Raw genomic sequence first — 22,218 nt, forward strand, 5'->3', positions numbered from 1 at the left:
ATGCATATACATTAAAAGTTGTTCTATCTTTTTGGAGAGTTTATCCCTTTATTATTGTGCAATGTCCTTCCTTATCTCTGGAAAGTTTCCTTGTTTTGAAGTCAGTTTAATTTGTGATTAGTACAGCTACCTTAGCTTTTGATTAGTGTTATCACGGTGTATTTTTCTTATCCCTTTACTGTTTATCTGTGAAGACATGTTCAAAATGGGTTTTTTGTAGACAGTTGAGTCTTGCTTTTTCAACCACCCTGATAGTCTTTTTAGTTGGTATATGTAGATATTTACATTTTAAGTGGTTACTGACATCATTGGATTAATTCTACAATGTTTGTAACTGTTTTCTATTTGTTGCCTTTGTTCTTTTTCAAAAATTTTTTTCCCACATTTTATGCCTCATCTGTATTTTTCTTTATTGTGGTAAAAAATGTATACTATGAGATATACCCTCTTAAAAGTTTTTAAGTGTATAGTACAGTATTGTTAACTAAAAGCACAGTTTCATACAGCAGTTATCTAGGACTTTCTCATCTTGCATAATTCAAACTATACCCATTGAATGCAACTCCCCATTTCTCTCAACCCCCAGTCTATGGCAACTATCATTCTACTCTGCTTCTGTGAGTTTGACTATTTATTTACTTACTTTAGGGATAAGGTCTTGCTATGTTGCTCAGGCTGGAGTACAGTGGCTATTCATGGGTGCAATTACAGGGGACTACAGCCTCAAACTCCTGGCCTCAAGTGATCCTCCCACCTGAGCCTTCTGAGTAGCTAGAACTACAGGCATGTACCCACCATGCCCAGCAATTTTGATTATTTTGTAAACCTCATATAATTGGAGTCATGTAGCATTTGCCTTTCTGTGACTAGCTTTACTTAGCATAATGTCCTTGAGGTTCATCTATACTGTTGTATGTGGCAAGATTTCCTCCTTTTTTAAAGCTTGCTATAGCTTTGGTATTTGTCCTCTCAAATCTTATGTTGAAATTTGATCCCCAGTTTTGAAGGTGAGTCCTAATGGAGGCAGATCTCTCATGAACTGATTAATGCCCTTCCTGGTTGTGAGCGGTGGGCGGCGAGTCAGTTCTCACTCTATTAGTTCCCACAAGAGCTGGTTGTTTAAGAGAGCCTGGCACCATCCCTCTTACTCTCTCTTGCTTCTTTCCTTTCCATGTGATCTCTGCATATGCTAGCTCCCCTTCACCTTTCTCCATGACTGGAAATAGCCAGAGGCTCTCACCAGAAGCAGATGCTGGTGCTGTGCTTCTTCTACAGTCTGCAGCATTTGATCCAAATAAATCTCTTTTCTTTATAAATTATTCAGCCTCAGGTATTCCTTTATAGCAACACAAAGTGATTAAGGCAAGGCTGAATATATATACATATATATATATATATATATATATATATATATATATATATATGACATTTAGGTTGATTCTACATCTTCTTTTTCTTTTTGAGACAGGATCTTTCTCTGTCACCCAGGCTAAAGTGCAGTGGCATGACCGTAGCTCATTGCAACCTCAAACTCCTGGGCTCAGGGGATCCTCCTGCTTCAGCCTCCTGAGTAGATAGGACTACTGGCACTTGCCAACCACACCTTGCTAACTTATAAAAATATTTATTGTAGAGGTGGGGTTGTGCCTTGGTGCCCAACTGGTCTCCAACTCTTGGGCTCAAGTGTCCCTCATGACTTGGCCTCCCAAAAGCTGCGATTATAGGCATGAGCCACTGCACCTGGCTGCACATCTTGAATAGAGTGAGTAATGCCACAATAACATGGAAGCGTAAATATCTTATCAAGAGACTGATTTTAACTTATTTGAATAAATATTCAGAAGTGGAATTGCTGTATCATATGATAGCTCTTTTTTAATTTTCTGAGGAGCCTCCATACAATTTTTTAAGCAGCAGCACTATTTTACAGTGCATAGGGTTACAGTTTCTTCACCACTTCACCGAAACTTGTTATTTTCTGTTTTTTTTTTTTTAAATAATGACAATTCTAACAGGTGTGAAGTGATATGTCATTGTGATTTTGATTTACATTTTCCTGATGCTTAATGATACTGAGCACCTTTTCGTATAGCTGTTGCCATTCATATGTTTTTGTGCAAATGTCTGTTCAGGTTCTCAGGTCATTTTTTAATTGAGTTATTTGCTCTTTTTGCTATTGAGTTGTAGCAGTTCCTACAAAATATACTGGAGAATGTATTTTGTAGGAACTCCTACAACTCAATAGCAATATATATATACACACACACACACACACTCACAGACACACACACACACACACACTCACTTTAGATACTAACCCCTTATCAGATGTATGCTTTTTAAATATTTATCCCTATCTGTAGGTTGCTTTTCACTCTGTTGTTTCCTTTGCTATGCAAAACTCTTTTATTTGGTGTAATTCCACTTAACTATTTTTGCTTTTGTTCCCTGTGCTTTTGATGTCATATTTAAGAAATGCTTGCCAAAGCCAATCTAAAGAAGCTCTTTCCCTATGAATTCTTCTAGGAATATTATAGTTTCAGGTCTTATGTTTAGTCTTTAAGCCATTTTGAGTTGATTTTTGCATGTGGTATAAAATAAGGGTCCAATGTATTCTTTCGCATGTGAATATCCAGTTTTTCCAACACCATTTGTTGAAGAGACTATCTTTTCTTTATTGTGTATTCTTGGTACTCTTGTCAAAGATCTATTGGCCATATGTGTGTGAATTTTTTTTTTCTTTTTTGAGACAGAGTCTTACTCTGTTGCCCAGTCTGGAGTGCAATGGCACGATCTTGGCTCACTGCAACCTCCGCCTCCCAGGTTCAAGCAAGTCTCCTGTCTCAGCTTCCCGAGTAGCTAGGACTGCAGGCACCCACTACCACACCCAACTAATATTTGTATTTTTAGTAGAGACAGGGTTTCACCATATTGGTCAGGCTGGTCTTGAACTCCTGACCTCAGGTGAGGAGGCCACCTTGGCCTTCCAAAGTGCTGGGATTACAGCTGTGAGCCACCATGCCTAGCCATAGATGAATTTATTTCTGTTCTCTCTAATCTCTTCCATTAGTTTCCATGGCTTTCCGTGTGACAGTTTCAGTTCCACACTGTTTTAATTACTGTAACTTTGTAATATGTTTTGAAATTAGAAAGTGAAATGCTTCCAGCTTTGTTCTTTTTCCTTAAGACTGTTTTGGCTATTCAGAGTCCTTTGTGGTTTCAGAGTGGTTTGAAGCCACCATGTGAACAAGAGTGTGAGCCACTATGCTCAGCAATCATGAATTTTGAGATTGTTTTCCCTATTTCTGCAAAATATGCCAATGGGATTTTGATAGGGATTGAATCAAATCTGTAGATTGCTTTGGGTAATGGGGACATTTTGACAATATTAAGTCTTCCTATCCATGAACATAGATGTCTTGCTATTTATTTCTTCTTCAATTTCTTCCAGCAATGTTTTGTAGTTTTCAGTGTATAAATTTTTTCTCCTCAGTTAAGTTCATTCCTGATCATTTCATTTTTTGATGCTATTGTAAATTGGATTGTTTCTTAATTTCCTTTTTAGGTATTTGGTTGTTAACATATGGAGACATAACTGAGTTTTGCATGTTGATTTTGTATCCTGTGACTTTAATAAATTAATTTATTAGTTTTAACAGTTTTTCTTTTAAAAGAAAGCCTTTAGGGCTTTCTACATATAAGATCACATCATCCATAAACAAAGATAGTTTTATTTCTTCTTTTCTAATTTGGATGCCTGTTACTTTCTTTTCTTGCTTAATTTCTCTGGCTAGCACTTCTGGCATTATGTTAAATAGAAGTGGCAAAGTGGGCATCCTTGCCTTAGATCCTCTAAGAACAAGGATCTTAGAGGAAAAGCTTTCAGTATTTTTACCATTGAGTTTGATGTTAGTTGTGGGATTTTTATATGTGGCCTTCACTATGTTGAGATAATTTCTATGCTTAATTTATTGAGTGTTTTTATCATGAAAGGGTATTGAATTTTGTCAAATATTTTGCTGTATTTATTGAGATGCTCATGTAATTTTTTTAAAAATTGAGATAGGGTCTTGCTCTGTTGCTCAGGCTGGAGTGCAGTGGTGCAATCATGGTTCACTGCAGCCTCTACCTCCTGGGCTCAATTGATCCACCTGCCTCAGCCTCCTGAGTAACTGGGACTACAAGCACGCACCACCACACCCAGCTAATTTTTCTATTTTTGTAGAGATGGGGTTTTTCCATGTTGCCCAAGCTCATGTCAAACTCCTTGGCTCATGCAATCCACCTGCCTCAGCCTCTCAAAGTGCTGGGATTACAGGCATGAGCCACCACACCCAGCAATCATGTAATTTTTATCCTTCTTTCTGTTAATGTGGAGTATCACATTGATTGATTTTTTATATGTTGAACCATCTGGCATCCTAGGATAAATTTCACTTGGTCATGTTGTATGATACTTTTAATGTGCCATTGAATTCAGTTTGTTAGTACTTTGTTCAGGATTTTTGCTTTTATATTCATCAGGGATATCGTCTGTAGTTTTCTTCTTCTTGCTCTTCTTCTTCTTCTTCTTCTTCCTCTTCTTCCTCTTCCTCTTCCTCTTCTTCTTCCTTCTTCTTCTTACTCTTTTTTTTTTTTTTGCAATGTCTTTGTGTGGCTTTGGTATCAAGGTAATTCTGGCCTCACAAAATGAGGCTGTAAGTATTCCTTTCTCTTCAGTTTTTTGTAAGGGTTTGCGAAGGATTGGTTTCAAGTCTTCCTTAATGTTCTGGCAGAATTACCCCATGAAGTCTTCTGATCCTGGGCTTTCCCTTCTTGAGAGGTTTATGATGACTGATTCCATCTGCTTACTTGTTATTCATCTGTTCAGTTTTTTTATTTCTTCATAGTTCATACTTGGTAGGTTGCATGTTTCTAAGACATTAGCTGTTTCTTCATGGTTGTCCAATTTTTTGGCATATGCTTCTTTATAGTAGTCTCATATAGTCCTTTGAATTTCTGTGGTATCAGTAAGGTCTCTACTTTTACTTCTAATTTTATTTATTTGAGTCTTTTTTTTTCAGTTTATCTAAGGGTTTACCGATTTTGTTGGTCTTTTCAAAAAACCAACTCTTAGTTTCATTGACTTTAAAAAATTTTTAATTCTCTATTTTATCTATTGCTGCTCATCTTTATTATTTCCCTCCCTCTGCTAACTTTGGATTTTGTTTTTTTTCTAGTTCCTTGAGGTGCACCATTGGGTTTTTTTATTTGAAATATATATTTTTTTCTTTTAGAATGTAGGCATTTATCATGATAAACTTTCTTCTTAATACTGCTTTTGCTGTATCCCATAGGTTTTGGTATACTGTGTTTTAATTTGTATTTTTCTCAAGATATTTTCCAATACTCTTTTTGATTTATTCTCAGACTCACTGGTTGTTCAAGACTGTTTTGTTTAATTTCCACATATTTATGAATTTTCTAATTTTTCTCCTGTTATTGATTTCTAGTGTCATTCCATTGTGGTTGGAAAAGATACTTGGTATGATTTCAGTCTTCTTAAATTTCTTAAAAGTTTTTCATGACCTAACATGTGATGTATCCTGGAGAGAGTTCTGTGTGTGCTTGAGAAGAATTTGTATTCTGTTGCTCTTGGGTCAAAAGTTCTGTGTATGTTTGTCAGAACCATTTGGTCTATAATGTTGTTCAGTCATCTGTTTCCTTATTGACTTTCTGTCTGGGAGTTCTATTTGTTAGTGAAAGTGGGATACTGAAATCTCTTAACATTATTGTGATGTATCTCCCTTCAGCTCTGTCAATATTTCATCATATATTTAGGTATTCTGACGTAGGATATATGCATATATATTAATAATTGTTATACGTTCACAGTGAAATAACACTTTTATGATTATGTATTATACCTCTTTGTCTCTTGTGACAATATTTCACTTAGAGTCAATTTTGTCTAAGTATGGCCACTCCTGCTCACTTTTGCTTTCCATTTACATGTAACATTTTTCCATCTCTTCAGTTTCAGCCTATGTGTGTGTCTTTTAATCTAAGTGAGTCTCTTATAGGTAGCATATAATTGGATCATGTATCTTTAAGTTCATTTAGCCACACTATCTCTTTTGATTGGAGAGTTCAATCCACTTACATTTGAAGCAATTATTGTTAGGGAAGGACTTTCTATTGACATTTTATTAATTGTTTTCTGTCTGCCCTTGTAGCTCTTTTGTCTATCTTTTCCTCTCTTGCTATCTTTCTTGGTGTTTTATTGATTTTTTATTGTCATGCTTTGATTTCTTTCTTTTGTTTATCTTCTAAAGGATTTTTTTTTAGGTTACCATGTGGCTTACTTAAGACATCCTTTAGTTATAACAGTCTATTTTAGCTGATAATGACAACTTCAATTGCATAAAAAACTATACTTTTACCACGATCTTATGCACATTTTATGTTACTGATGTCCCAAAATATGTTTTTAATGTGTATACATTAACATATTTTAGTAAGCATAGTTTTTAAAATATTTTTTCTTTTAACTCCTATGTTAGAATTAAGTGATTTACACACCAGCATTAAAAGATTACAGTATTCTGTATTCATCTATATCATTTACCTTTATTAGCAAGTTCTATGTCTATATGTTTTCATGTTGCTATTTAGGGTCTTTTTGTTTTAACTTGAAGAATTTCCTTTAGCATTTCTTTCAAGGCAGATCTAGAGATTATGACCTCTTATAGCTTTGATTTATCTGGTAAAGTCTTCATATTTTATTCATTTTTGAAGGACAGTTTTGCTGGAATAGTAGTCTTAGTTGGCAGTATTCTCTTTCAGTACATTGAATATATCATACATTTCTCTCTGGCCTGTGAGGTTTCTGTTGAGACATCTGCTGACAGTTTTGTAGGGCCTCCCTTGGATATAATAAGTTGTTTTTCTCTTATTGCTTGCAAAATTCTCTCTTTGACTTTGGGTTTTGACAATTAAATTATAATATGTCTTAGTGTGAACTTCCTAGGGTTGATCTTACTGGGGCCCCACTGGATATCCTGGGTTTGGGTATTTATTTCCTTCTTCAGGTTTGGGAAGGTTTTAGCTATTATTTCTTCAAATAAGCTTTCTTTTTCTTTATCTTTCTTCTTCTCTGGTACTTCCATAATGCATATGTTGGTCAGCTTGATGATAACCTATAAGTCTCTTAAGCTTTCTTCACTCTTTTTTATTCTCTTCTTTTTTCTTCTTTGCCTGGATAATTTCAAATGACCTGTCCTGCTGAGTTTGCTGATTATTTGTTCTGCTTGCTCAAGGTTGCTGTTGAATCCCTCTAGTGAATTTTCTCATTCAGTTATTATTTTCTTTAGCTCAAAAATTTCTGTTTGCTTCTTTTTTATATTTTCCTTATCTTTTTTAAAATTTTCAGTTTGTTCATGCATTGTTTTTTCTGAGCTTATTGAGCATCTTTATGGCAGATTTTTTTTAAATTTGAATTCTCTGTCAGGTAATTCATAAACTTCCATTTCATTAAGGTCAGATCTTAAAGATTTGTCTTGTTTTTTCCTTTGGGCCATGCTTTTCTATCCCCATCCCCCGTCCCCTTGAGTCTTTTTGTTTGTGTCTGTGCATTAGAAAAAATAGCCACCTCTCTCAGTCTTCAAGAACTGGCCATGTACAGGTAAAGGCCCTCACTATCACCTCAGCCAAATATTCTGGGGGTCTCTCAAGCCTTCTTTGTGTATGCATCTTTTCTGGACTTGTGCATGTAAATTCCCAATTGGAGGACTTTCTGGTTTTATTTTTCAGGAATTTATAATCTCTTGCTATTTCTGGTGTCCATCTGCTCTGCTGTGTGCTTTTTAGAGAAACAGCATGCCCTGAACTCTTTTTGTTATTGTTGTTGTTGTTCTCAGAGGCTCCCAGACATCTGGAGTAGCCAGATCCTGTGAGCACTCCAAAACAGGCAAGATAGAATTCAGTCTGGCTGAATTATGCCTTCAGGCAGCCCCCAGAAAAGTTGGAATATTGGATTTATGGTCTAGCTTCTTTCTTCCCCAGAGAGAAGCTGGGATTTGGGGATTTCTGCTGGCTCACTCTTTGCTGAGCTGGAGAAGCTGTGGCAAGTGTGTGCATGCTAGTCCAAGCCTCTGCCTTTGTTCTCAGCTGCTTCATATATGTGGCCTTTTGCTGTCAGCATTCAGGTTCAGGCAAGACAGAAAGCAGTCCCTCAGGATGCCTGAAGAAAAGTTAGAGGGTTGAACATACAGATCAGTCTCTTTCTTCTCTCCCAAGGAGAAATCTGGGAGTTGAGGGATCATGTGGCACTGTGGCACTAATCATGTGGCCCTGCTCATGGAATAGAATTTATTGTGAGAGGGTGCCTCAAATTTTCTTATTGGCTTTGATGATACTGGTTTGCCTTTGCCTGTGGTACAGGAGCTTCTCAAGTGGTTTCCAGACTTCTCACAAAGGGAATTTGTCTGGGTGTTGTTGTTAAATTTGTGTGTCCATGGGGGTAAGAAAGGTCCAGGCTTCCTATTCTGCTGTCATGCTCCTGGATGATTTTAAACCGGATATTTTTTATGGTTCCATTTCTCTCCTCTCTTAGGATACTGATTATGCATTTTACATAAAAATTTTAAATGATTGTCCTAGAATTTGCAGCTAATCTAAGCCAACTTTCAAATAACATAATACTGCTTTATAAGCAGTACAGATAGCTTATAACAAAATAATTTCAATTCCTCCCTCCTGTTCCTCATAATATTCTTGTCATTGAATTGTCAATATACTACAGTCATTCAATGTATTATTGCTATTATTACTTCAAACAGTTATCTATTCTATCAGTTAAGAATAAGAAGAATATAAGTGTTTTTATCTTAATTTATTCCTTCTCTGATGCTCTTTTTTTCTTTCTATATATACAAGTTTCTGATTTGTATCATTTCTTTTTCTCTGACGAACTTCTTTGAACATTTCTTGCAAGGCAAGTCTGCTGATGACAAATTGTCTCAGAGTTTACTTGTTTGGGAAAGTCTTATTTCTACTTAATTATTGGAGGCTAATTTTGCTGCTCATAGATTTCCAGGTTGTTTTTTTTTTCTTTCAAAACTTTAAATAATTTACTCCTCTGATATTGTGAAATATACATTTGGTCTTCCTCCATATTTCCCAGTATATAGATAGCTTTTAAAATCCTTGCACTCTCTTAAGTGATAAGTACCTTTTTGAATGCTAATGAGACGACTGGTGGCTGGGGACTTCTAGATGACCTAAGATTGGGGCTGGTTGCCAGGGGAATCAACCATATGATTAGAGGACTGGAACTTTCAGTCCACCCCCTGACCTCCAGGAAAGGGAGAGGGGCTCAAGGTTGAGTTGATCACTAATGGCCAATGATGTAATCAATCATATGTATGTGATGGAGCTTCCATAAAAACCTAAAAGCACTGAGTGGGTTCAGAGATCTTCTGGGTTGCTGAACACGTGAATGTTTCTGGAGAATGGCTCACCTGGGGAAGGCATGGAAGCTCAACATCTTTTCCCACATGTCTTTTGCCCTGTGCATCTCTTCCATTTGGCTGTTTATCTGTACTCTGTAATATTCTTTATAATAAACCAGTAAACATAAGTGTTTGCCCAAGTTCTATTAGCCATCCTAGCAAATTAATCAAACCCAAGGAAAGGGTCTTGGGAATACCCAAAAGAGAGGAAAGATAGAGAGGGCTGGAGTTCACTAATTGCCTTTTCCTCAGATCACATAAGGCTCTGAAGGACAGATCCTTGTCACAGAGAGCATTCTGAAAAATATTTCAAAACAGTTACATCCCCCTCCTGTAGCCCAAAATGTGAGGGGATTTTTCTTTGATCTGCACCTTGAAAATCTGTTGGAGTTACTGGAAGTAAAACCATAAAAATGGGGCCCCTCTAAAATTAGGCCCTCAGGAGGTTTTAGCACTCAAACTAATACTAAATTTCAGTGATTCAACAAAGTTACCATTTAAGTGTTCCTGCCTGTTACTGAATCTAGTGGCTTCAGCTTCAAGTAAGCTGATTTCAGCCATAACTCTCTGTATTAGCTTGTCTCTAGATTTTAAGGTGCTGATTAGCCCTGTCACCTTAATTCTCTGATGGAACTAAGAAAAGTCATTAATTTGCAGTTTGTACAGCTTTCGTCCTGTGAGGATGGCAATAATGACTTCAAATCTCTTTTCATATCAGAGTTCAAACTGTAGGTCTCTCCTCATTTTCCTTTAAAACTCTTCATAGTATCATGAAATTCCCCTTTATGTCCCAGGCTTGCCTCCAGGGAGTTGCATCTTGTGCTCCTCCCCATGCTAGTTGCTCTCTCATCTTGCTTCACAGCTGCCATCTCAGTGCTTGGTGCTTCCTTCTTTGCTTTTCTGGATTTATTCCAACATATTTTTTGGTTCTCATCCTCATTTTGCTATAGTTTATTTTCACAGCTCTCTAAATAAAGGAATATGGGAAATAACTATCTGAGTCTGTATCTGAAAATGTCTCCCAGCACTCAATAATACTGATAAAAATTTTGATGTCCTTCTGATTTTTGTTCTGAAAGTTTATATTGTTATGTCTAATCTTTAAAAAAAATCCTCTGGAATGAGCACTAAGTATACTCTTTCTTCTACAGATTTATGTACTTTAGCATTGGTATATTCCCTTGAATTCTTTGATAATCTTATTTCTGCTTTCTTAGATATCTCCTTCTGTGACTTGTATTGTTCTGGTTTTAGACTTTCTGAATTCATTCTCTACCTGGTTAATCTCTCCCCATTCCCATCTTTTTCTTCTTACTGTACTTTCACAGAAACATTTTCTCAATTATATCTTCCAAATATTCTACTAAATTAAAAAATTTTAGTAATCATAATTAAAAATTCCAAGAATTGTTCAATCTTCAATCAGGCATTTTTTTTCTTTTTTTTTTTTTTTGTTATTGGTCCTTTGTTTGTTTGCTTGTTTTTGTTTTGTTTTTGAGACTGGATCTCCCTATGTTACCTAGGCTGGTCTCAAACTCCTGGACTCAAGTGATCCTCCCATCTTGGCCTCCCAAAGTGCTGGGATTACAGATGTGAGTCACCATGCCTGGCCCAATTTTTCCTTTTCTGTAACATATTTTGTGTGTTGATGCAATATCTCCTCTAAACTTTTTTGTTCTTCCAATAAGAGGTTTTATTTAAGTTTGATTCTGTTCCTTTGGATTAAAGGATGCAAAATATAAAATAAAAAAAGAATTATAAAATATTATTAAAAATAATAAAAATATTATTTTTAAAAGTTTTATTCTATTCTTTAAATATTGTATATTATTTAGGATAATATTTTTCCATTTTAAAATCTTGGTCTTTCACTTTCATGCTGAAGCTTTCCTCAAATATTTGGTAATCCCTGGTTGTTTATTTATATATTATGATAAAGCAGTTATATGTGTTGATGAGACTTTTGTTCACATTATAAGAACATATTTGTTCACAGATGGACTTTGCTTTGAGGTGGCCATGCAGGGAGGTTAGTGTTAAACTGGAGAACCTCTACATTATAGTTGCCATATTTAACAAATAAAAATATGGGACATACAATTAAATTTGAATTTTAGATAAACAATAAACTATCTTTTATAATGCCATTATATGAAGGTATTTGCTCAGGGCCAGTCAGTTCCTTTTGAGAGGAACCCTCTAATTCTTTGCCTAGGGGCAGAAACTTGACTGTTGAATTTGTGATATGTATAAGAGTGTACACGTGGGAAAGAGGGGTAGGGTTGGGAGTTGAATGTTCTGTATTTACCCATTTTCAACTGATCCTTATTTCTAGTACCATATCTCACTCCTGTCCCCTGCCAGACCTTAGATTTCCAAATATAATGTGTCTCTGTGATTCCAAATATAATGTGTCTCTATGACTATGATGGGTTACCATCTCAACTGCATCTCCGTGAATGCATCTTTTAGGCAAGAGCTTCCAAACTAATGTGCCCAGGTAGATTACAAATATATCGCAAGATATTGAAAATTTTACACTTTTTATGATGACAAAACTTTCAAAGCATTTTCACTATCTTTTAAAAAATTTACAGCAGTTAAATTTTTAGCTAACATTCTTTGACTTTCTGCTTTTGTTACTTGTTACTTTAATGCATGTAACTCTATGCAGAGCACTGTTTGTCAGAGCAACAGAACATCCAAATTATACAAAATTACTTTTGTAGTGATTTTTTTTCAATAAGTTTCTTTATTTTGAGTCCAAGTATAAAATTGTAATACTATAGCAGACCACTTTTGGCTAGTGTGGCATATCATGCAGACCCTTTGGCAAACCAGGCTCAATTTTTTTCTTTCTCAGTCAACTAGCCCTAGGAAATCCCTAGGAGGCCCTGAGTGGAATTACTGAAAGGAGAAAAGACAGCACAGCAAGAGCAGAAACCGTATGTTCATAGGACTTACTTGTGCCTTTAGGTCTTGCTATAGACCTAAAGCTTGTATATCTCATTTTTACATGCCATCTTTAGGGCTTCCCAGATCACATAACACATGGTTTATGATGAACAGTCTCATCTCATGCTATGCATCTCACTATTAAGTCTCAGCCTCTATCAAGAAGATTGGCAGGAAGAGCACATCTGTTTTGTATAAGGAAGATATTTATCTTCTAAAAACAGGCTAGTGTGGCTCCAAAATCCTAGAAGTTTATTATGAATCTTCAATCAGGGATTGTCATTGGGTGAATACAAGTCTGTTCTTCCATAGACCTTTGGATTAATAATAGATCTTCTGGATTCCCCACTCCAATTGCTGGGTTAGGAAGAAGCTTACACTGTAGACTGGGTTCGCCTGAATGTCTTATTGTGGCCTGGCTTCTACTTAAAGTCGGCAGATATATATATTATTTATTTAACGAGCTGAAGGAAGACACACATGCAGATATTTTCTCCAAAATTCATAAAAGCCTACCCAATGTTACATCTCTGTTTTAGTGATAATGAAGTAAGGTGCAGAACCATTGTCTTTCACTGTAGAGGGGATATCCTGGTATGCCTCAGATTCTGAACTCCCTGAGGCTTCAAAGAGCTATTAGGAAACTTAATTTCCCGGGGAATTGTCTCTCCAAGTGCCTAGGGTTCCTAACACTCTCTGCTTACTATCTAGGGTAACTGCTATTCCCTGCTCATCAGATTCTACCAGCATTATGTCATTAATATAGAGGATCAGCATGATGGCTTATGGAATGGTAAAATAAGGTAAGTTTTTGAAGACTAACTACAGCACAATGCCAAATTGTTGAAAGGAAGCAATCATGACCTTAACCTTCTGACTCTACTGGCTGAAGAAAAATGTGTGTGTGTGTGTGTGTGTGTGTGTGTGAATTGTAGCATACAAAGTACCAGGAGCCTAGTTTATTTGTTCCATTAAAAAGCTTACATATGTATCAGCAGCTATAAGTGAAGTCATCATCTGATTAAGTTAATAATAAGCTGTTGATTTTTTTTTTTTTTTTTTTTTTTTTTTTACTAAGGCTAATCTGTTTTCTACATGATACAAAAGCACAAGTTAGATGGGGACAGAACAGGATTTACAACTTCAGGATTTTTAAGTACTTGATAGCGGCACTAATATCTGAAATTCCCTCAGGAGTGCAGAATTGATTTTGATTTACTATTTTAGTAGTAAGGACTTATTCCTGAGGCTCTCAGTTTGCTGTTTCTACCACAATCCTTTTCTTCATAGTTCAGGGATCCAGTGTGGGGATTCTGTCAGTAACTAAGTATATCTCTTCCAGTTGAGCATTCATGAACGGTGGGAATAAACACAAGTATGTTCTTAGACACACAAGGCCCATTTGAGATGAAGTTGAGCCAAACTCTGGTTATCAGTTGACTCCTCAGTATTTCCTTCCTTTCTTTTTTTATTGTGAATGTTATTTATTTATTTTATTTTATTATAAATTGATAATTTATAATTATATATATTTATGGGATACAAAGTGATGTTATGATTTATGAATACAATATGGAGTAACTAAATCAAGCTAACTGACATATCTATCACCTCAAATACTTATCACTTTTTGTGGTGAGAACATTTGAAATGTACTCTGTTAGCAATTTGGAAATATTTCAAATACACTATTATTAATTATATTCACTATGCTGTGCAATAGACCTCAAAACCCCCAACAACACCTTATTCTGAGGTTTTGTACTCTTTGTTCATCTTCTCCCTATTTCCCCCACTCCCAGCCTCTGTAACCAGCATTCTACAGACTCTCTGCTTCTATGAGTCTGATTGTTCTTGATTCTACATATAAGTGAGAATATTCAGTGTTGGTTGTTTTGTATCTGATTTATTCAACTTGACAGAATGTTCACTAATTCCATCCACGTTATTGCAAATAACAGAATTTCCTTATTTTTAAGAGTGAAACACAGTCTATTTTGTATATGTCCTCTCAGGAAATCTAGCTGGGAGGTGGGTTGTAATTGGTTAGTCTATTTAACATTTCTATTTTCTTATAACATGAAATCCTTTCCTGACAGTATTCTAAGGATTTTTGGCATGTCTAGTTTATTTAGTGAAAGTATAATTATATGTATAAATTCTCATTGTGATCTTTAATTCTGTTTCTTCTTCCCTGGCATTCTTAGAATCCTTTTTCTTGATATTCTCCAGGTTAATAACAGTGCAAAATAACAAAACAGTTTAATTATTTTGGTGCATATGCTGTTGACTTTCTGAGTTACTGTTTGTACCATTCTCACCATAATATTTGGGTTTGATTTTGGTTATTAATCTCAAAGCAATGAAAGATGGAAGGAATGAAGCATGAGAAGACTCAACAGCCTATTTAAAATATATCTTGCTCAGGTAAAGCCATTGAAGACTCTAAGGTAAGGCAAGTCTCTACTCATCAGACAGAGGAAGAACTGTTTCTGCTAACCAGGGTGCCCCCTCCCTACCATTTTAGGCAGTTAGAGACCTGGAGTACTCATGGTTATTTTAGTGTCTCCAAATGTCTACATTTAAAATTATCAGGATACCACTCTTTCCCAATTAATATGCTAAATTTTCCAGGAAGTATTTTCTTAAATATATATTTTTTAATTAAAAAAAATTATTTTTAAATTGATTATACAATAAAATGTGTATATATTTATCATGTATAATATATTGCCTTGAAATACATATGCATTGTGGAATAGCTAAATTGAGCTCATTAACATATGCATTACCTCGCAAACTTATCATTTTTTGTTAGGAGAACACTTACAATCTACTCTCTTAGCAACTTTCAAGAATAGAATACGTTATTATTAACTATAGTTACCATGTTGTACAACAGATCTTTTGAACTCATTTCTTATCTAACTGAAATTTTGTATCTTTTGACCAGCCTCTCTTTGATCCTCCCCTCCTTTCCCAGTCCCTGGTAACCACCATTCTATTTTTTATTTCCTTAAGTTGAACTTTTTTAGATTCTACATGTAAGTGAGATTATGCAGTATTTGTGTTTCTGTGCCTGGCTTATTTCACTAACCATAATGTTCTCCAGGTTGGTGTATGTTGTTGCAAATGACAAGATTTTCTTCATTTTTTTTAGGCTGAATAGTATTCTATTGTGTATATCTACCACATTTTCTTTATCTATTCATCCAATGGTGGACATTTAGATTGTTTCCATATTCTGGCTATTGTGAATAATGCTCAATAAACATGAGAGTACAGACATCTCTTTGATGTACTGATTTTATTTCTTTTGAATACATACCCAGTAGTGAGATTACTGGATCCAGAAAGGCTAGATAATGTTGTGAACTGGCTTATGTTAATCATAACATGAACTGGAATTTTAAATCCTAAACTAGTTGTTTCATTTTTTATTAGTCTTAATAATGTAGTTAAAAGTAGAGAACTTCATGAACTTTACATTCTTCATTTTTACCATAGTATTTTATTTTAGTGGCCATTTGATTCATCGAGGCATTGACTCCAAAAGACACTTCATTCCAGGTGACCACGGGTGATCAGTAATTGCTTTACCAATGCATATTATGGATTTCTCTAGATCCCACCATTTAGTTTTCGTGGAAGACTATCTCTATTGAAGCCTAGTTAGATCAGATAGCAAATCTTAGATCACTCTTTATTTCATACTCTGTTGTAGAGGTATTCAGTTGCAAAGAATAGACTCTAGCTTGTTTAATAAAGGATTTACTGTAACATTATATAAAATTCAGAAATATTGGAATAATTGCAGAAACAATTTATACTCTGAGCTTCGAGAAAGGATTCATACAGGCATGGAACAGAGCTGGCTGAAAGTATAGCTCTGTTAAAATGAGAAAACTGCCCACCAAATTGGGAAGCTATCACTATAGGTACTAGCTTCAGAACCATGCTGCAGCTGGAATAATCCACACTAGCAAAATAAATGCTTCATTCTATGCTTCTATTTTTACTTCCTCAGTTCTGAGTTCAAGTTTCAAAACAAAACAAAATGCATGAATTGGTGGAACTTAAATCATACCTGGAAGTGTATATACAAATTCATTCAGGAAATGTAGTTTTTATCACATCTGCCTCTGTAGTACACTACAGGAAGATCCCAGTAGAAGTTTAGAAAGCCACTTGGACATAAGCAAAATGGTGGAATAGAAGATTCCAGTCCTCACCCCTTCGCAGAAACATCAATTTTCACAGCTACCCATGGGTGAGAATACATTTTGGGGAACCCTAGAGTCCAGCTGAGAGAATCCAGCATTTGGGGACGTACTCATTGAAGAGGGTAAGAAAAGTAGTTTCACTTTACCTGCATCACCACCTCTTCCCGAAGGTGGCACAGCTCAGTACTGAGAGAGGTTTCCTCAAACCACAATTTTATCCGTGAAGGAGAGCAAGAGTGAAGTACACTTGTGGCTTCAGAAGTCTTATAGGACACTACCCTGGAGGCTCATTTCTGTTTCATGCCAACCAAAACACTGAAGGAATTGGCACAGCTACATGGTCTAAGGGTAGCTAGGAACAAGGACTAGTAGCACATGGATCTCAGCAACTGGATATGGTTCCTGTTAACTGGATCATGGACTCTACCAAGAGACACACCCATGAATTCAGCAAAACAACTTGCCTACGGACACCCCCAAACAGCCAACAAACAATATCAGCACCTTGCATGTGCCCCTATATCAGTGCCCTGGATGTCCCCATGAATGGCATCCCATGGTTATTGTGCATGAGTCCCTTCATACAGCATAACAAATTTCAGGAACAGAATTTCAGTAGCCAGCTTGACTCTGTAGGACTGGGATAATGGCCACAACCTTGAAAACTTCAGAACACTGTCTTAGGGAAAATAAATGAGAGACTCTCAGTATCCAGCCTGGCTTTGCGGAATTGAGAAAAGGCACATAATCCAGGGCTTCTCCTCCTAGGATTAGGAGGAAATTTTTGAAAGCAAGAAAAAAAACACCAGTCACATACAAAGGAACCTCAATAAAACTGTCAGTGGAATTCTTAGCAGAAACCATGCAGGCTAAAAGAGAGTGGGATGATATATTCAAAGTGCGAAAGAAAGAAAAAAATCTGTCAAAAAGAATGCTATGCTCAGCAAAGCTGTTCTTCAGAAACGAAGGAGAAATTAAGACTTTTTCAGACAAACAAAAACTAAGGTAGTTTATCAACACTAGACTTGCCCTACAAGAAATGCTAAAGGGAGTTCTTCAGGTTGAAATGAAGGATACTAATTTGCAACATGAAAACACATAAAATATAAACTCACTGGTAAAGGTAAGTATCTAGTCAAAGTCAAAATACTCTAATAGTGTAATGGTGGCATATAAATCACTGTTTAGCATAAAAGTTAAAAGACAAAAGAATGAAAAATAAATGCACAGTCACGCATTGCTTGACAAGGAGCATATATTCTGAGAAATTCATCGTTAGTCAATTTCATCATTGTGTGAACATCATAGAGTATACTTACACACAAACTTAAGACAGTGTAATGTACTACATACCTAGGCTATATGGTATAGTTTATTGCTGCTAAGCTACCAACCTATACAGGATGTTATTATACTGAATACTGTAGGCCATTGTAACACAATGGTAAGTATTTGTGGATCTAAACATAGAAAAGATACAGTAAAAAAAATGGTATAAAAAATGGTGCACTTATATAGGGCATTTACCATGAATTTTCAGAACTAGAAGTTGCTCTGGGTGAGTCAGGAAGTTAGTGGTGAACAAATGTGAAGGCCTAGGACATTACTGTGAACTATTGTAGAGTTCATAAACACTGTGCACTTAGACTACACTAAATTTATTAACAATTTTTTCAGTAATAAATTAACCTTAGCTTACTGTAGCCTTTTTACTTCATAAACCTTTAATTTTTTTTAACTTTTTGACTCTTTTGTAATAACATTTATCTTAAAACACAAACACATTGTGCAGCTGTACAAAAATAGTTGTGCCTTATATCCTCATTCCAAAAGCCTATTTTAAAACTTTTTTTTTTTTTACTTTTAACTGTTTTTATTGAAAACTAAGACACAAACACACACATTAGCTTAGGTCTACATGGGGTCTGGATCATGGCTATCACTGTCTTCCACCCCCACATCTTGTCCCACTGGAAGGTCTTCAGTGGCAATAACATTCATGGATATGTTGTCTCCTATGAAAAAAATATCTTCTAGAATACCTCCTGAAGAAACTGCCTGAGGCTGTTCTTGAAAATGTGTCACTCCTCTTGGAAATAGGTCCATGATGGTTTGCTTGGTTGGTTGCTTTTTTTTTTTTCACTTTAGATTTCCTTGTAAGCAAATAATGTACCTTGAGTATTCATCTCTATTAATAAAAACCTTTTATTAAGAGTTAGAGTCCATGTTTTCAATCTTTTTAAGGATCTTGTTGAGGTTTGCAAAAGCTCCTGCTAGGCCCTTCAGTGTGAATCTTCTTGGGGTTCTTCTTTTTCTTCTACTACAGTTTTTCTTTCTCAAGCTCTGTGTTCCTGTTCCTGTTCAAACCATTCCTCATTAATCAGTTTGCCAGAAACCACCTCTAGGAGCTCTTCAATGTCATCCTCATCCACACCCAGGTTAGAATTGTTTGCCATCTCAGCCACACACTTTTTTCTTTTTTTTTTTTTTTGAGACAGAGTTTTGGTCTTGTTGCCCAGGCTGGAGTGCAATGGCGCGATCTTGGCTAACCACAACCTCTGCCTCCCAGATTAAAGCGATTCTCCTGCCTCAGCCTCCTTAGCAGCTGGGATTACAGGTGCCCGCCACCATGCCCAGCTAATTTTTTTGTATTTTTAGTGGAGACAGGGTTTCGCCATGTTGGTCAGGCTGGTCTTGAACTCCTGACCTCAGGTGATCCACCTGCCTTAGCCTCCCAAACTGCTGGGATTACAGGCATGAGCCACTGTGCCCAGCCTTTTTTTCATTTTTATAACATCCTCATCCTTGGCAAATCCTTTGACATTACAGATGAAACTTGCGTGTCTTCGTCCAGGGGCCATTCATATACAGTCCATGGTGACATCACCCAAGCCCAAGCAAGGTTCTTGATGCAGTCATAGGTGTTGTAATTTTTCCAGAATTTCACCAGTGTCTTCTCTGTGTCTTCCTCAGTTGCAGCAGTAACCTGGGCAAAAATCCTCCTCAAGTAGTAAGCCTTGTAAGCTGCTATAATTAGTTGATCCATTGGTTTGCTTAAAGATGTGGTACCTGGAATCACCACTTTGACTTTGGGATAAAGATCACCAATAAAAAGAGAATATGCAGAAGCATTCTCAACAACAAGCAAAATGTAGAAAGGCATATTATTCTTTAAACAGTATTTCTCAATTTTGCAGCATAGCGATTTAGGAGGACATTTTGAAAGAGGAGGTGGGTCATCCATGACTTCTTATTGTTCCTGTTGTACACAGGCAGTGTGTGTTTATTGATATGTTTGAAAGACTTGGGGTTCTCAGTGCACAAGATCACAAAGGGCTTCAATGTGTAGCATGCAATATTGCCCCCAAGCAAGACTGTTATCCTCTTTTTAAAAAACCTTGAAACTTCGCATTGACTTGGCCTCCTTAGGATGAAAATCTTTTCAGGCATCCATTTCTGGAATATGGAGATTTCATCTGTGTAGAATATTTGCTCTGCAAGAAATTTTCCTCCACAATCAGCTTATCTAGAGTTTCCCAAAATTCTTCAGCTGCCTTCACATCAGCCCTTGCAGACTCACCACTCACTTTCACATTATGTAATGAATAACAATTTTTCAATAATTTAAGCAACCCAAAGCTAGCACTAAATCTACCAACATAGTCAGGACCAAACTTTTCCTTCAATATTGCAAACAAACCTTTTGCATTGGCCATGAACTTCATGGGACTGAGAGGGATATGTTTCTGTGTCTTGTCTTCAATCCAGTTCATTAGAAGTGTCTCTATATCTGATATATACCCATATCAAAGTTTTGTTAGTTTCCTTGCCTTCAATGAAGCAGATTCTTTAACAGTTTGTCACTTTTTTCTTGTTCTTCAAGATTGTACCTATGTGGGAATGGAACATGCGTGACTGGTGAGCCATAACCATCACGATTTTCCCCCTCCATAATCCTTAATCACTTTTAATTTCATTTCCAAGTCAGTCAGGTCAATCACTTGATGTGGCTTCTACCAGCAGCATTATTTGTAGATTTTGTATGCTTAAGGGCCATGATGAACAAAACAATACTAGATTAAATTAATCACAAGATACAATAATACAATCAAAGGACACAATAAACGCAAAATGTATGAGGCTGCTGCTAGCATAATATGGCACACTGTTTTACAGTAAACTTTTTTTAACAAGTGGAAGAAGTACATTCTAAAATAATGATAAAAAGTATAGATGGTAAATACATAAAATGGTTATATAGTTATTTATTATCATTATTAAATAGTATATACTGTACATAATTATATGTGCTATACTTTTATATGACTGCCAGCACAGGAGGTTTATGCCTGCATCATGATGTATACATGAGTAATGCATTGTGTTACGGTGTTATAACAGCTGTAACATCACTAAGCAGTAAGGAGTTTTTCAACTCTATAATAATCTTATGAGGCCATCATTGTATATGTGGTTCGTGGTTGATCAGAATGTTGTTATGTGACACGTAACTGTACCTACAGTAATTTGGTAATGAACACGTAACTGTACCTACAGTAATTTGGTAATGAATAAAAAGATGTAATTTGTGACATTAATAACATAAAATGTGGGGACAGAGAAGTAAAAGTGTAGAATTTTTGTATGTGATTGAAGCTAAATTGTTATCAGTTTAAAATAGACTTTCATAAGTATAAGGTGTTTTATTTGTGTAAACCTCACAGGCAATTATGAAAAAATCTGTAGTAGCTACATAAAGATATCATGAGCTAAATCAAAATATAACAATATAAAATCATCAAATCACCAAAAAAGACTGCAATGGAGAAAGAAAGAACTACAAAATAGTTAGAAAATAATTAACAATATCGCAATATCTAGTCCTGCCTATCAATAATAACTTTAAATGTAAATTGATTAAATTATTTTATCAAAAGACAGAGTGACTGAGTGGGTTAAAAAAAAGAAAAACCATTTATATGGTATCTACAAAAGACTCACTTTAGCTTTAAGGACACGCATAGGCTGAAAATGGAAAGGTGGAAAAGGATATTTTATCCCAATGATAACCATGGTAGTTGTATTTATATTAGACAAAGTAGTCTTTATGACAAAAACTATCATAAGAGATACGGCATATAAACAAGCATATAAACCAATGGAGCAGAATCGAGAGCCCGGAAATAAGCTCATGCATATATGCTCAACTAATCTTCAAGAACAGCACCAAGAATAAAGTAAGGGAAAAGATAGTCTTTTCAATAAATGTTGTTGGGAAAGCTGGATATCCACATGCAAAAGAATAAATTTGAACTTTTATCCTACCCCATACACAACAATAAACTCAAAATGGAATAAAGAAGTACATGTAAGACCCCAAAAGAAAACATACAGAAAAAGCTTCCTCACATTGATCTTGGCCATGGTTTTTTTGGTTATGACACCACAAGCAAAGACAATGACAGCAAAAATTAAGTGAGATTGCATCAAACCATAAAGCTTCTACACAGCAAAGGAAACAATCAACATAATCAAAGTCAACCTAAAAA

The sequence above is a fragment of the Pan paniscus genome, chromosome 3 (genome assembly GCF_029289425.2).
Source record: "Pan paniscus chromosome 3, NHGRI_mPanPan1-v2.0_pri, whole genome shotgun sequence".
Lineage (NCBI taxonomy): Eukaryota > Metazoa > Chordata > Mammalia > Primates > Hominidae > Pan > Pan paniscus.